The sequence below is a fragment of the Hemitrygon akajei genome, unplaced genomic scaffold (genome assembly GCF_048418815.1).
Source record: "Hemitrygon akajei unplaced genomic scaffold, sHemAka1.3 Scf000046, whole genome shotgun sequence".
Classification (NCBI taxonomy): domain Eukaryota; kingdom Metazoa; phylum Chordata; class Chondrichthyes; order Myliobatiformes; family Dasyatidae; genus Hemitrygon; species Hemitrygon akajei.
This window is the reverse complement of record NW_027331932.1, coordinates 7,557,730-7,571,370: the sequence shown is the minus strand read 5'-3', so window position 1 is coordinate 7,571,370 and position 13,641 is coordinate 7,557,730.

The window sequence follows — 13,641 nt, the reverse complement described above, 5'->3', positions numbered from 1 at the left end:
GTGATGGAGGGATCATCACTTATATCTGACCACAGGAGTATGTGATTGGACGGTGTGGAGGAAGCTTCACTCTGTTTCTGACAGGAGTGTGTGCTGGGACGGTCTGGTGGGAGCACTACTGTGACCGACCCAAGGATTGTGTGATGCGACAGTGTGGAGGGAGAATCATGCAGTGTCTGCCCCCTGGAGTATGCGATATGACCGGGTGGAGGAAGCTTCAAAGTGTCTGACGCCGGAAGTGTGTGATGGAACGATGTGGAGAGAGCTCCTTTCTGTGTCTGAACCCGGGGATGTGTGATGGGAGGGTGTGCAGGGAGATTCACTCTGTGTGTGACCCCGGGAGTGTGTGATGGGACGGTGTGGAGGGAGATTCACTCTGTGTCTGAACCCGGGAATGTGTGACGAGACGGTGAGGAGGGATCCTCTTTCTGTGTCTGATCCGGGAGTGTGTCAGGGGACCGGTAAGGAGTGGGTTTCATTCTGTACTTGACCAAGTGTGTGTGACGGGACGGTGATGTGGGATCCTCTTTCTATGTTTGACTCACAGCGGATGAAATGGACCGTACGCAGGGAGATTCATTGTTCCTTCTTCCTATTTTCCAGAACAAGAGTGTTCCCAGGACTGGATCAGAAATGAAGTCGGCTGTTATTTTATAACCACGTTGAAATTACCCTACGACAAAGCGAGGCAGTATTGCTGTGACTCTGATTCTAAACTTCTGGATATAAATTCAGCAGAAGAAGAGGTACGTGTCAGATCGACGGAAGATATATCAACACCAGAGAGAAGCTCCCTCCACACCGTTTGATCTCACAATTCCGGTGTCAGACACAAAGTGAAGTTCCCTCCTTCTAGTCCCAGGACACACTCCCAGTGTCATAAAAGGAGTGAATTTCCTTCACACCGTCCCGTTACACATTTCCGGGTTCAGACACAGAGTGAAGCTCCCTCCACATCGTCACATCACAGACTCCCGTGGTCGTACACAGAGAGTTCCCTACATACGGTCTCATTACACACTCCCGGGTTCAGACACAGAGTGAAGCTCCCTCCACACCGTGGCATCACATTCTCCTGTGGTGAGACACAGAATTAATCTCCTTCAATACCATCTCTTCAAACTCTCCAGGGGTCAGACAGAAAGTGATGCTCTTTAAATTTTGTTCGAATTCAATCGTTAATAATAACATTTTAATTTCACAGAATTTTGTTGTCAAAGCTGTCCGCGACCAAGACTGTTCATATTGGATTGGAAAATGCAAAGACGGGTGAGATTTAGGATTTTGCATGTTTCTCAGAGAAAGTGGGTCATCGGATTGATACAGGCTGCGAGAAGCGAGTGGGCAGTGGGTTTATTTTGGGGACTGGCACAGGCTGCGGGAAGGTTGTGTGCAGTGATATTAGTTTGTGGTCACACACGAGTTGCTAAAGGGAGTGGGCATTGGTATGAATTGGCGGATTGAGAAGGGCTGTGTGGAGAGAGTGGGTAATCGGGGCATTTTGGAGACAGAGAAATTTCTGCGGAGAGAGAATGGGCAATTGGATTTGTTTCGGAATCGACACGGACTGTTGATAGAGAGTGTGCAGTAAAACTAATATAACCATATAACAATTACAGCACGGAAACAGACCATCCCGGCCCTACTAGTCCGTGCCGAAAGCTTAGTCTTACTAAGTTCCACCTACCTGCAGTCAGTTCAGAACCCTCCATTCAATTCCTGTCCAAAATCTATTTTTTTTTTTAAATGACAGAATCAAACTTGCCTCTACCACTTCTACTGGAAGCTCGTTCCACACAGCTACCACTCTCTTAGTTAAGAAGTGTTGCCCTTATACTTTTGCCTGTTAACTCTCAACTCACGTCCTCTTGTTCGAATCTCCCATACTCTCAATGCAAAATGCCTATCTACGTCAACTCTACCTTTCCCCTACATAATTTTCAATACCTCTATCAGGTCCCCCCTCACCTTTCTACGCTCCAATGAATAAAAACTTAACTTGTTCAACCTTTCTCTGTAACTTAGGTGCTGAAACACAGGTAACATTCTAGTAAATCTCCTCTGTACTCCATATATTGTGGTGACATCTTTCCTATAATTCGGTGACAGAACTGTACACAAAACTCCAAATTTGGCCTCACCAATGCCTTGTACAATTTTGACATTACATCCCAACTCCTATACTCTTTGCTCTGATTTATAAAGGTCAGCATAACAAAAGCTTTCTTCACCATCCTATACACATGAGGTTCCACTTTCAGGGAACTATGCACCATTATTCCCAGATCACTCTGTTCTACTGCATTCCACAATGCCTTACCATTTACCATGTATATCCTATTTTGATGAGTCCTACCAAGATGTCGCACCTCATTCTTATCAGCATAAATTCCAGCTGCCATCTTCCAGCACACTCCTTCTGTTGGCCTAAATCTCTCTGCAAGATTTGAAAGCCAACTTCATTGTCTACTACGGCACCTATCTTAGAATCATCTGCATATTTATTAATCCAATTTACCACCCCATCAACCAGATCATTAATGTATATGACAAACAACATTGGGACACAGTACAGATCCCTGAGGCACACCACTAGTCAACGGCCTCCAACCTGACAAACAGTTATCCACCACTACTCTCTGGCATCTCCCATCCAGCCACTGTTGAATCCATTTTACCACTTCAATACTAATACCTAACAATTGAACCTTCCTAACTAACCTTCCGTGTGGAACCTTGTCAAAGGCCTTACTGAAGCCCTTATAGACAATTTTCACTGATTTTCCCTCGTCAGCTTTGCTCGTAACCCCTTCAAAAAATTCAATAAGATTTGTCAATCATGAGCTTCCAAGCACAAATCTATGTTGACTGCTTCTAAACTGACCCTGTCTATCCAGATAATTATATATATCATCTCGAAGACTATTTTCCATTAGTTTACCCTCCACCGACGTCAAACCTGCACGCTGATAATTGTTAGGTTTACTCTTAGATTCCTCTTTAAACAATGGAACTACATGAGAACCACATGAGAAATACGCCAATCCTCCGGCACAATCCCGGTTTTCTAATGACATTTGAAATATTTCTCTCAGAGTCCCTGCTATTTCTACACTAACTTATCAGGACCGGGAGACTAATCCACCTTTTGTATTCTTTAAAAGCTCCAGTACTTACTCTTCTTTAATCATCATAGCTTCCATAACTACCCTACTTGTTTCCGTTATTTTTATAATTCAATATCCTTCTCCTCAGTGAATAACGATGAACAAAAATTGGTCAAAATCTCCCCCATCTCTTTTGGCTCCACAAATAGCTGTCCACACTGATTCTCTAAGAGACGAACTTCATCCTTTACTATTCTTTTGCTATTAACATATCTGCAGAAACACTTTGGATTTATTTTCCTTACTTGCCAAAGCAACCTCATATATTCTATTAGCTTACTAATTTCTTTCTTAAGATTCTTTTTATATTCTTTATATTCTTCGAGCACCTCATTTACTCCATGCTGCCTATATTTATTGTAGATGTCTCTCTTTTTGCGAATGAGGTTTCCAATATCCCTTGAAAACCATGGCTCTCTCAAACTTTTAAACTTTCCTTTCAACCTAACAGGAACATAAAATATTCTGTACCCTCAAATTTTCAACTTTAAATGACCTCCATTTCTCTATTACGATCTTCCCATTAAACAAATCGTCCCAATCCACTCCATCTAAATCCATTCACATCTCCTCAAAGTTGGACTTTATCCAATCAAAAATCTCAGCTCTGGGTCCAGTTCTATCTTTCTCCATAATTATTTTGAAACTAATGGTATTGTGATCACTGGACCTGAAGTGATCCCCAAATCATAGCTCGGTCACCAGACCTATCTCATTCCCTAACAGGAGATCCAACACTGCCCCTTCTCCAGTTGGTACCTAAATGTATTTCTTAAAAAAAAAATATCCAGCACACATTTTACAAACTCCAAACCATACAGCCCTTTAACAGAACCGGCTTCCCAGTCTATGTGTGGAAAATTAAAATCTCCCACAATCCCTACAATTACCTGCTATCTCCTTATAAATTTGTTGCTCCAATTCTGGCTCCCAATTAGGTGGTCTGTAATTGTTACTACATCATTCCCATTCCTCAATTCCACACAGATAGTCTCCCTAGACGAAGCCTCTAGTCTATCCTACCTTGCCACCTCTGTAATATTTTCTTTGACAAGCAATGCCACACCTCTCCCTCGTGCCACTCAGATTCAATCACACCAGAAGCAACGAAATCCACGAATATTTAGTTGCCAATCACACCCCTCCTGCAACCATTTTTCAGTAATTGCTGCAACATCATATTTCCAGGTATCAGTCCATAATATAAGCTCATCCACCTTTCTTACAATTCTGCTAGCATTCAAATAGATGAATTTAAGAAACTCTCAACCTCTTCTTCTCTGTTTATCCCTAACAGTGCAAACAACTTTATTATCTTTTTCTTCCTTCTCCCCTACATCTTTGGTCTGTGCGCTCCCCTTCTCTATCACCAGCTTATCCTCCCCACAGACTGTCTACTAGCTTTCTCTATTTGTGAACTAACCACCTCTCTCCTAGTTTCTGCAGATTGATTCCCACTCCCAGCCATTCTAGTTTAAAGTCTCCCCGGGAGCCTTAGCAAACCTCCCGGCAAGGATATTTGCCCCCCAGGATTCAAATGTAACCCGTCCTTTTTGTGCAGGTCACGCCAGCCCAAAAGAGGTCCCAGTAATCCAGAAACTTGAATCACTGTCCCCTCTCCAATACTTCCGCCACGCATTTATCCTCCAACTCATTCCATCCCTACTGTCACTGTCGCCTGACACAGGCAGTTTTCCCGAGATTCCTGCCTTTGCGGTCCTTCTTATCATCTCCCTTCCTTTCTCCCTGTCTTCGCCTTTCAGGACAATTTCACTTTTCCTACCTATGTCATTGGTACCGATATGTACGACGACCTCTGGTTACTCACTATCCCACTTCAGGATATCCTGGTCGCGATCAGAAACAACTCGGACCCTGTCACGAGGGAGACAAACTACCATTCGGATCTCCTGACTGCGTCCACAGAATCGCCTAACTGACCCTCTAATTATCGAGTCCCCTATTAATACTGCCTTCCTCTTCCTTTCCCTACCCTACTGAACTACAGGGCCGGAATCTTTGAGCCGTTGGCAAGGCCACTGTCGTTACCCCCAGGTAGGTTGCTCCACCCCCACTCACCCAACAGTACTCAAACTGGAGTACTTAATTGTCAAGGGGTACAGCCACTGGGGTTCTCTCTGGTACCTGACTCTTCCCCTTCCCTCCACTAACTGTGACCTTCCTGCCTGCCTCTCGTGGCCCTGGTGTGACCACCTGCCTGTAACTCATCTCTATCATCTTCTTCCTCTCCCGGACCAGACGAAGGTCATCGAGCGACAGCTCCAGTTCCCTAACACGATCCCTTAGGAACTGCAGGAGGCTGGGAGACTCCAGGACCTCCCACATCCGAACACCGAGAAGAACAAGCTGCCCTCACAATCATAATTCCCCCCTTTCCTCAAATAGCAGGGAAAATTAAAAACTGAACCTACCTTGCTTCGCCCGATTCCGGCTAAGCCCGTTGAGGAAAAGCCCTTAAGCCTTCACTCTGCTCCCGGCTCACTCCGTTTTCCGCAAAACGACGCTGCCCGCTGTATAAGGCTGTGTTCCTTTCAAATCTTCCCCTCCTCACTGCCCAACTTCACACACCTGCGCATTCCCGCCTCTCTTAACTCCGATGAGAAGAAGAAAAAATTAAAATGGCTCCTGCCGCACTCCCGTTCTGATCCTCACACTTCCTTCTCCAAATGTGGAAACTGACATGGGCTGTGGGGAGAGAGGGCGATGTTGGAGTCTTTATGTGGTTGACACAGATCTTTAGGGAGAAGGCTAGGCATTGGGATTATTGTGAGGACTCGCACGGGGCCTTGAGGTGAGAGTGGGAAGTGCAAGTATTTTGGGGACTAACACGGGGCCGTGGGAAGAGAGTGGAGCTATGGAGCTCTTTTGGGAACTGATCCAGGTTGTGGGAGAGAGTGAGGTGGTGGGTGCACTTTGGGGCCTGGCACTTGTCTGTGGGGAGAGAATGAGGGAGGGGTGTACTTTGGGGACAGACACAGATCTGTGGGGAGAGAATGGTTCAGTGGGAGTACTCTGGGGCTGAGACACGTCCGTGGGGAGAGCATGGGAAGCGGGAGATGTTTTGGTGATTGACACAGGTCTCTGAGAAGAGGGTTGAGCAGTGGGGATATTTCGGGGACCGGCACGGGGCTGTGCGGAGACAGTCAGCCAGTGGGTGTAGTTTGGACTGCCACTGATCTGTGGGGTGGGAGTGGTGAGTGTGAGTACTTAGGCAGAATACACTGGCTTGTGGGGAGACAGTAAAGCAGTGGGAGCATTTTGAGGACTGACATGGGGCCTTGGAAGGCACTGGCGCTGTGGGAGCATTTTTGGGACTGACACAGGCCCGTGAGGAGAAGGTTGGGTACTGTTATTATTCTGGTCTCTGACACCGATCTGTGGGTAGAGAGTGGGACAAGGGATAACATTGGTGACTGACACAGGACTGCAGGGAGAGAGTGGGTCAGTGGGAGTATTCTGGAGACTGACACAGGGCTGTGCTCGGAAAGTGGGGTTGTTGGAGATGTTGAGTTGCCACAGGTCAATGGCGAGGGAGGGTATCAGTGGTTTTGGGGACTGACTGCTGAAGGTACGTTGAAATTGTTTACTTCTCTTTGACAGGAAATGCGCTTCGAATGTCATGTTCCGGATGTACGGTGGAGTCCCCGAGTGCGGTGTATGTACATATTACACTGAGCTTAAACCTTGCGATCAGGTTCGTGCGCGCTTCATCTGTGAGAAGTCTGCACCTTTGTGCCCGGATATTTCAGAAAAGATCCGGGATCTCTGTCAACAACCTGTGCGACCGACTTGAATATAATGATAAAACCCTCTTTCTCTTCCATTTCTCTTAACCACTCACACTAACACTTCCGCGCCGCTGCCCCTCACACTTACCCTATTCTCCTCTTTCCTTCTATTGCAATCTTACTCACCATCTTGCCGTCTCTATACCCTCGTCCCTCAAAAGTGTCGCTCTCATTCCTCTCCACTCCCCACTCCTCTGTTTCATCCCCATTTTCCTCACCCCGCTTTCTTGCCTCCATTTCCCCCAATTCCCCCTTCTGTTTCAGGTCTCTCCCTCGATTCTCTACTCTGTCTCAGCCCAGTCTCCCCATCCCACTGCGTCCCTTCCCGCTTCTGTCTTTAGCTATTCTCCCCTCAATCATGTGTGTTAATGTTCTCGATACCCCAGTCCTGGGGAAATAGAGTGCACGCATTCGCCTTACCTGTGTCCCTCGTGGTTTTGTACACCTCTGTAAGATCACCGAAAAAAGTCTCAAAATTCCCAACCTCGCTCCATAACTCAGTCCCTCCTGTCCCGGCAGCATCTTCGGAAATCTCCCTCTGCAATATTTCCAGTTCGTTGAGATTTCTCTTAGAGCAAGGCAAGCAGAACTGAACTCCATACTCCAAGTGCGGCCTGACCGACGTCATCTGCAACTGCAACGTGACCTCCGACCCCCGTACTCAGTGTCCTGACTGATGAAGGCCAGCGTGTCAAATGTCCTGTCCGCCTGTATCGCATCTTTTCTACCGGATTCACGGTCTGTTTTATTATCTGTGACTTAGACCACCTGAGATTTGTTCTTTTGAAGAATCAGTAGGGTGAAAATATGTAAAATTACTGTTAAATGCAAATAGTTAATAAATGCCGCAAAAACGTGGAGGTGGTGCTGGTGCGTTCAAGAATATGCTGGCGGAGGGGAAGAAAGTGTTCCTGGTTCATTGAGTTTTCAGTCTCCTGTTCGTCGTCAACCCCATTCCCCAGCTGACCATCCTCGTAACCGTCAGCCACGACTTCCCCTACAGCCCTTCCCGTTTCCGCCACCGATATCTTCTTCTACAAACCCTGTCTCCATCACCCCTCCGTCCCCTACACTCCGTACCGTCTCCGTTATCTCCTCATTCCCCAACTCCTCTCCCCGTCACCCTGACCCGCTTCATCCCCTGCAGGTCCTCCACGGTTCTATTAACCCTCTCCCTCCTCTACACGACTCCCGCTCTCTCTGTTTATATGGAATTATGAGGAGAAATTGGGAGAGGTGACGTCTGTTGTTAAACCACCCAGCCCCCTTCCACCGGATATTGATCTCTCGGTTCTGAGCGTCTGCACTGTTCTGTGTGAACAGGCTGATCGTTTGGTTCAATAACTCATCAACCCAGTCACTGCTATCTCACCACCATGTCCGTGCTCCCACCAATACCTCTTCCAATTCTCTCCTGTTCCCTGCACACCCTCTGAACACAAACACACGCACATTCTCCGAGCCGGCACACAATTCAGGACTACTGGAATGGCGGAGTTTTGGGGATTGGAGAGAGGGAAGGAGCTTCGGAACATGAGAGTTGCTAAAGGGAACTAGGGGGAGTAAGCTTCAGTTTGTGTCTGAACCCAGGTGTGTGCGATAGGACGGTCCGGAGAAAGCGTCACCCAGTGTCTGACGTCAGGTGTGTGTGACGGGACGGTGTGGACGGAGCTTCAGTCTCTGTCTGAACACAGGTGTGTTGGATGCGACTGTATGGAGAGATTTTCGCTCGGTGTTTGAACCGGTGGGTGTGTGTGTGTGTGTGTGAGTGCGTGTGTGTGTGTGTGCGTGCGTGCGTGCGTGCGTGCGTGCGTGTGTGTGTGTGTGTGTGTGTGTGTGTGTGTAGAGAGAGAGAGAGAGAGAAAGAGTGGCGGTTAATTGGATTTGAGTGGAAGTTAGAGGGTAGCAGAAATACACAGGATATCAGTAAAAACATGTACACGCGCACTCAAGCACGCACACACATACACATAAACACACACACGGGCGCGCACGCATATGTATAAGCAGGTTGACGTCCTTGGCACTTTAAAAGCTACCGAAATCTACAAACTACTACAAATGAACTTGTCTTCTGCTGAGCGAACACTGGGGGGCAGCACAGACCCTCGCCTGGAAGCCGCAACACACCGGCCCAATTGTGCAGCTCCTTCATTTTCTCCGCCATCGAGCAACTCTCTCAGTTTACACCTGAACCGGAGTGGAACTAATACCCCGACGGGAAGGTTTGCCATTATAAAATGGGTCGTTGTGGTGTTTAAGCAAGAGTTGCAGGAGGATGATAACAAGAATGTTTCAACAAATAGTTGAGTCATTGATGGGACAGAATTTGTCATCACTTCAGACAAAGTCAGGAAGCAAAAGATAGAGCCCGCTGGGACTCATGTTCCGAGGTGCGTACGTTTCAATGCAGGAAGTATTCAACGAAAGGCAGATGAGCTCAGGGTAGGGGCCAACGACTGGAAAGATGATAGTTTAGCCATTAGTAAGTCTTGGTTGCAGGAGAGGAAATCTGTCAGCTCAGCCTTCCTGTTTACCGCTGTTTTAGACGTGCTACTGCATATATAATTTAGGCTGAGGCGAGGCTTTAAAGGGCGGAAGTGAGGAATAAGAAAGGTATGAACTCGTTCATCGGGCTACATTATCGACCACCGAACAGTCTGGGGATTTAGAGGAACAAACCTGTGGAGAGCTCGGAGTCTGTTGTAAGAGACATCAGGTTGTGACATCGGGTGAGTTTAACATTCCTGGTATTGACTGTGAGCCTCAGACTGTGAAAAGACCACTGGGATAGTGTTCTTATTCAGTTAAGCAATCAGCAGATCAATGTCCCAATGAGCGAGTGCAATGCCTGATCTCATCCTATCGAATAGGACACGCCAGGGGACAGAAGGTTGTGTCGGGGATCACTTTGCATCTAGTGATGGTAACGCCATTAGATACAGGGTAATTATGGAAAAGGATTGGTGTAACCACGAGGTAAGTTTCTCTTTGAGGTGTATAACAATACGAGACGCAAATAGAATAGATAGCTTGTATCTTTTACCTCTAGGATGGAAATGTCTAATATCAGAAGACCTGCATTAAGGTGACAGGGGGAACGTTCAAAGTAGATGAGTTTGGCAACTTTTTGTTGTCACAGAGAGGGAAGGTGTGGAGGGAGCTTCACTTTGTGTCTGACCTTGGTAATGTGTTATGGGACAGTATGGAGGGATCTTCAGTCCTTGTCTGACAACGGAAGTGCGTAAAGGGATGGTGTGGAGGGAGCACGACTCAGTGTCTGACCTTAGGAATGTGTGATTTGACGTTGTGGAGGGAGCTTCTCTCTGTGACTGACCACGGTAGTGTGTGATGGAACAGTATGTAGGGAGCTCCAGTACTTGTCTGACAACGGAGGTGCGTAATGGGATTGTGTGGAGGGAGCATCAGGAAGTGTCGTACCCAGTGAATATGTGATCGGACTGTGTGGAGAGATATTCACGCAGTGTTTCTATGTGTGTGTGTGTGAGAGAGAGAGAGAGAGAGAGAGAGAGAGAGAGAGAGAGAGAGAGAGGAGAGAGAGAGAGAGAGAGAGAGAGAGAGAGAGAGAGAGAGAGAGAGAGAGAGAGAGAGAGAAAGAGATGAGCCTGACTAGAGGGAAAGAGTGTCGGGATATTGGATTTGAGTTGAAGTCAGCGGGTTTATCTCTTTGAATCTTCAAGGAGGGGAGTCTTGGATGAGGGAAGCACAAAACTGTTGTTTGATTTGTTTTCAGATTAATTATCGTTTCCTTCTTTATAATCGCAGTCAGAGCAGCAGCAATACCTGGCAGGAGGGTTGAATGATATATATAGGTAAGAAGACTTAAACATATGTATGCGCAGGTGAGGAAAAATTAGAAATAACATTCAGTTTAAGAAGTGGCTAAAGAGTTAGGGTTAGAGCGAGGTCTTCAGATATGTGTATCACCGGTCTCTCTTCCACGGAAGGTGCGACATCTACAGACGAGACCGTTTCATATCATTTCAATTCAATTCCATTTAAGTTTAATTGCAATTCCGTCACACAAGAATGACCTTGAATACAGCCAGGGCCAAGCTTCAAAACACAACACCAACAGTCCCACACGGCACAATTCATACATGATATGTATAAAACAGAAAGATAGCAAGCATATGTAGGATATCAGTGAAATACATTCAAGCATTATGTACACACGCGCGCACACAGACAGACACACACACACACACACACACACACACACACACACACACACACACACACACACATTCATGCAGCCTTGAAGCCCCTGGTCACTTTGAATGCCACGGTAATCTACAATTGTTCACAACAGAGATGGTCTTCTGCCGAGCGAACACTTGGTGGCAGCACAGACTCCTGCCTGGAGGCTGCGCCTCACCGCCCCCACTTTGCTCAGCTCTTTCCTTTCCTCTCCCATGAGCAACTTTCTCAATTTACCCCTGAACTCGTTTGAAACTAATATCCCAGCGTTAAGATTTGCCATCAAAAGATGGGAAGCGGTGGTAAAAACCAGAGTTGCAGGGGATGAAAACAAGAACGCCATTACAGATATTTGAGTGGTTGTTGGGACAGACGTTGTTAAGAACACAAACAAAGTCATGAAGCAAAAAGTGGAGCCTGCTGGGACTCATGTTCTGAACTGCGTACGTTTCAATGCGGGAAGTATTGTTCGAAGGGCAGATGCGCTCAGGTCAGGGGTCAACGCCTCTAAGCCGGACACTGTGGATATTAGTGAAACTTGACTGCAACAGGGACAGAACCGTTTGCTCAAAATTCCAGTTTCCGCTGTTTCAGTCGGGCTGATCTGGGAATATTTCAAGAGCGAAGAGGCGGTTTTACAACTCAGTGATAACATCACGGCAGTGCCCAGTCAGGTCAGATTGGAGAACTCTGTCTCAGTGAGGTTTTATAGTGGGAACTGAGGAATAAGAAAGGTAAGGACTCGTTCATGGGGCTACATTATCGACTACCGAACAGTCCTGTGGGTTCAGAGGAACAGATCTGTAGAGAGTTCGCAGACTCTTGCAAGAAACATGAGGTTGTGATGAAGTGTGATTTCAATTTTTTAGGCATTAGGTGTGAGCCCCAGACAGTCAAAGGACGAGTTGGGTAGTTTGTCAAATGTTTTCAAGAAAGATTCCTTTATCAATACGTATAAAGTCCGAACGAGTGATTCCAACAATTGATTTTCTCGTGCGGAATGGGAAAAGGCAAGGGATATAAGTGTGTGTCGGGGACCAATTTGCATCTGGTGATGGTAATGCCATTAGAAATTAACTCATTATGGAAATGGATAGGTATGACCCTTGGGACCGATTCTAAATTGGAAGAAGGCCAACTTTATTGGAGTCAGGAATGATCTGGCAAATGTAGATTCGGACAGGGTGTTTCCTGGCAAAGGTGTAGTTGGTACGTTGGATCTCAAGCGCTATTTAACCTGAGTGTCGAAGGCAAGGGCCCAAACGATCAATAGTGGGAAGCTTTGAAGGAGAGAGAGACAACAGTGTACAAGATTGTGGTGCCGAGGATCCGACGGACAAAGTAGATTGGGATTGTGAATGGGGCTGACGTTCCCGAGTTCACTAATTCATTTCCGGTCGCTCCGTTACGGGAAGAGTATGAATTTTGTTTGAAGAGCTACCAAAGTGATTCACTGGGGCGCTGCCACGAATAAAGAATTTATTTGTCTGGAGAGGGACAGTCTGAGGGAACATCTGACAGTTGTTTGTATCATTACGAGAGACACAGATAAAGCAGACAGCAGATATTTTAAGCCCTAGGATGGAATGTCTAATCGCAGAGGGCTCGAATCAAGATGAAAGTTGGTAATTTCAAGGGATATGAGTTTGATAACTTTCTGTTGAAACAGAGAGTGGATTGTGATTGTAACGTTCTGCCAGCGCTGGTGGTGGAGGGAGATTCATAGAGGAGTTTAAGAGGCTCTTTAACAGGCACGTGGGTGTGCAGGGAACTGAGGGAGACGGAGTTGGTGTCGGCAGAAGGGATTTGGTTAATTGGGATATCACGAATTTATGAGCCGAAGGGTCTGTTCTCCTCTCTAATCTACGTTCTCTGTTCTGTAGAAAGAGCAGAGAGTGATTTGAACTCATCGTTAGAAACCGTGATATAGAGATACACCGCGATGTAACCCGGCACAGCTCGAGAAGATCACACGCATCACTCAGGACCCCAGCTACCCGGGAATTGCCCTGTGCCTACTTGTACCATCGGGGAGGAGGTACCGGAGCCTGATGTCCGACACTGAACGAGTGTGGAGTGGGTTCCACGCGGGTGAAGGAAAATGATTCCGGGATTGAAACGCTTATCACAGGAGGAGCGTTTGATCTGGCTCTGTACTCAATGGAATTCACAAGAATGAAGGGTGTCCTCACTGAAACCTGTGAAATGTTGAAGATCTCGATAGAGTAGCTGTGGAGAGAAGGCTTCCTAAGGTGGGGCCGGGGGCGATACTAAAACAAGCGAGCTCGGCCTCAGAATGGAGGGATGTCAATTTACACGGAGATTGGGAGAGATTTATTTTGCCAGAGAGGGATGAGTCTGTGAAATTCGTTGCCACCGGCGGCCGTGGAGAAGAGATTACTGGACATTTTTTTATGTCAGAGTTTGACTGGGACTCAGACTGA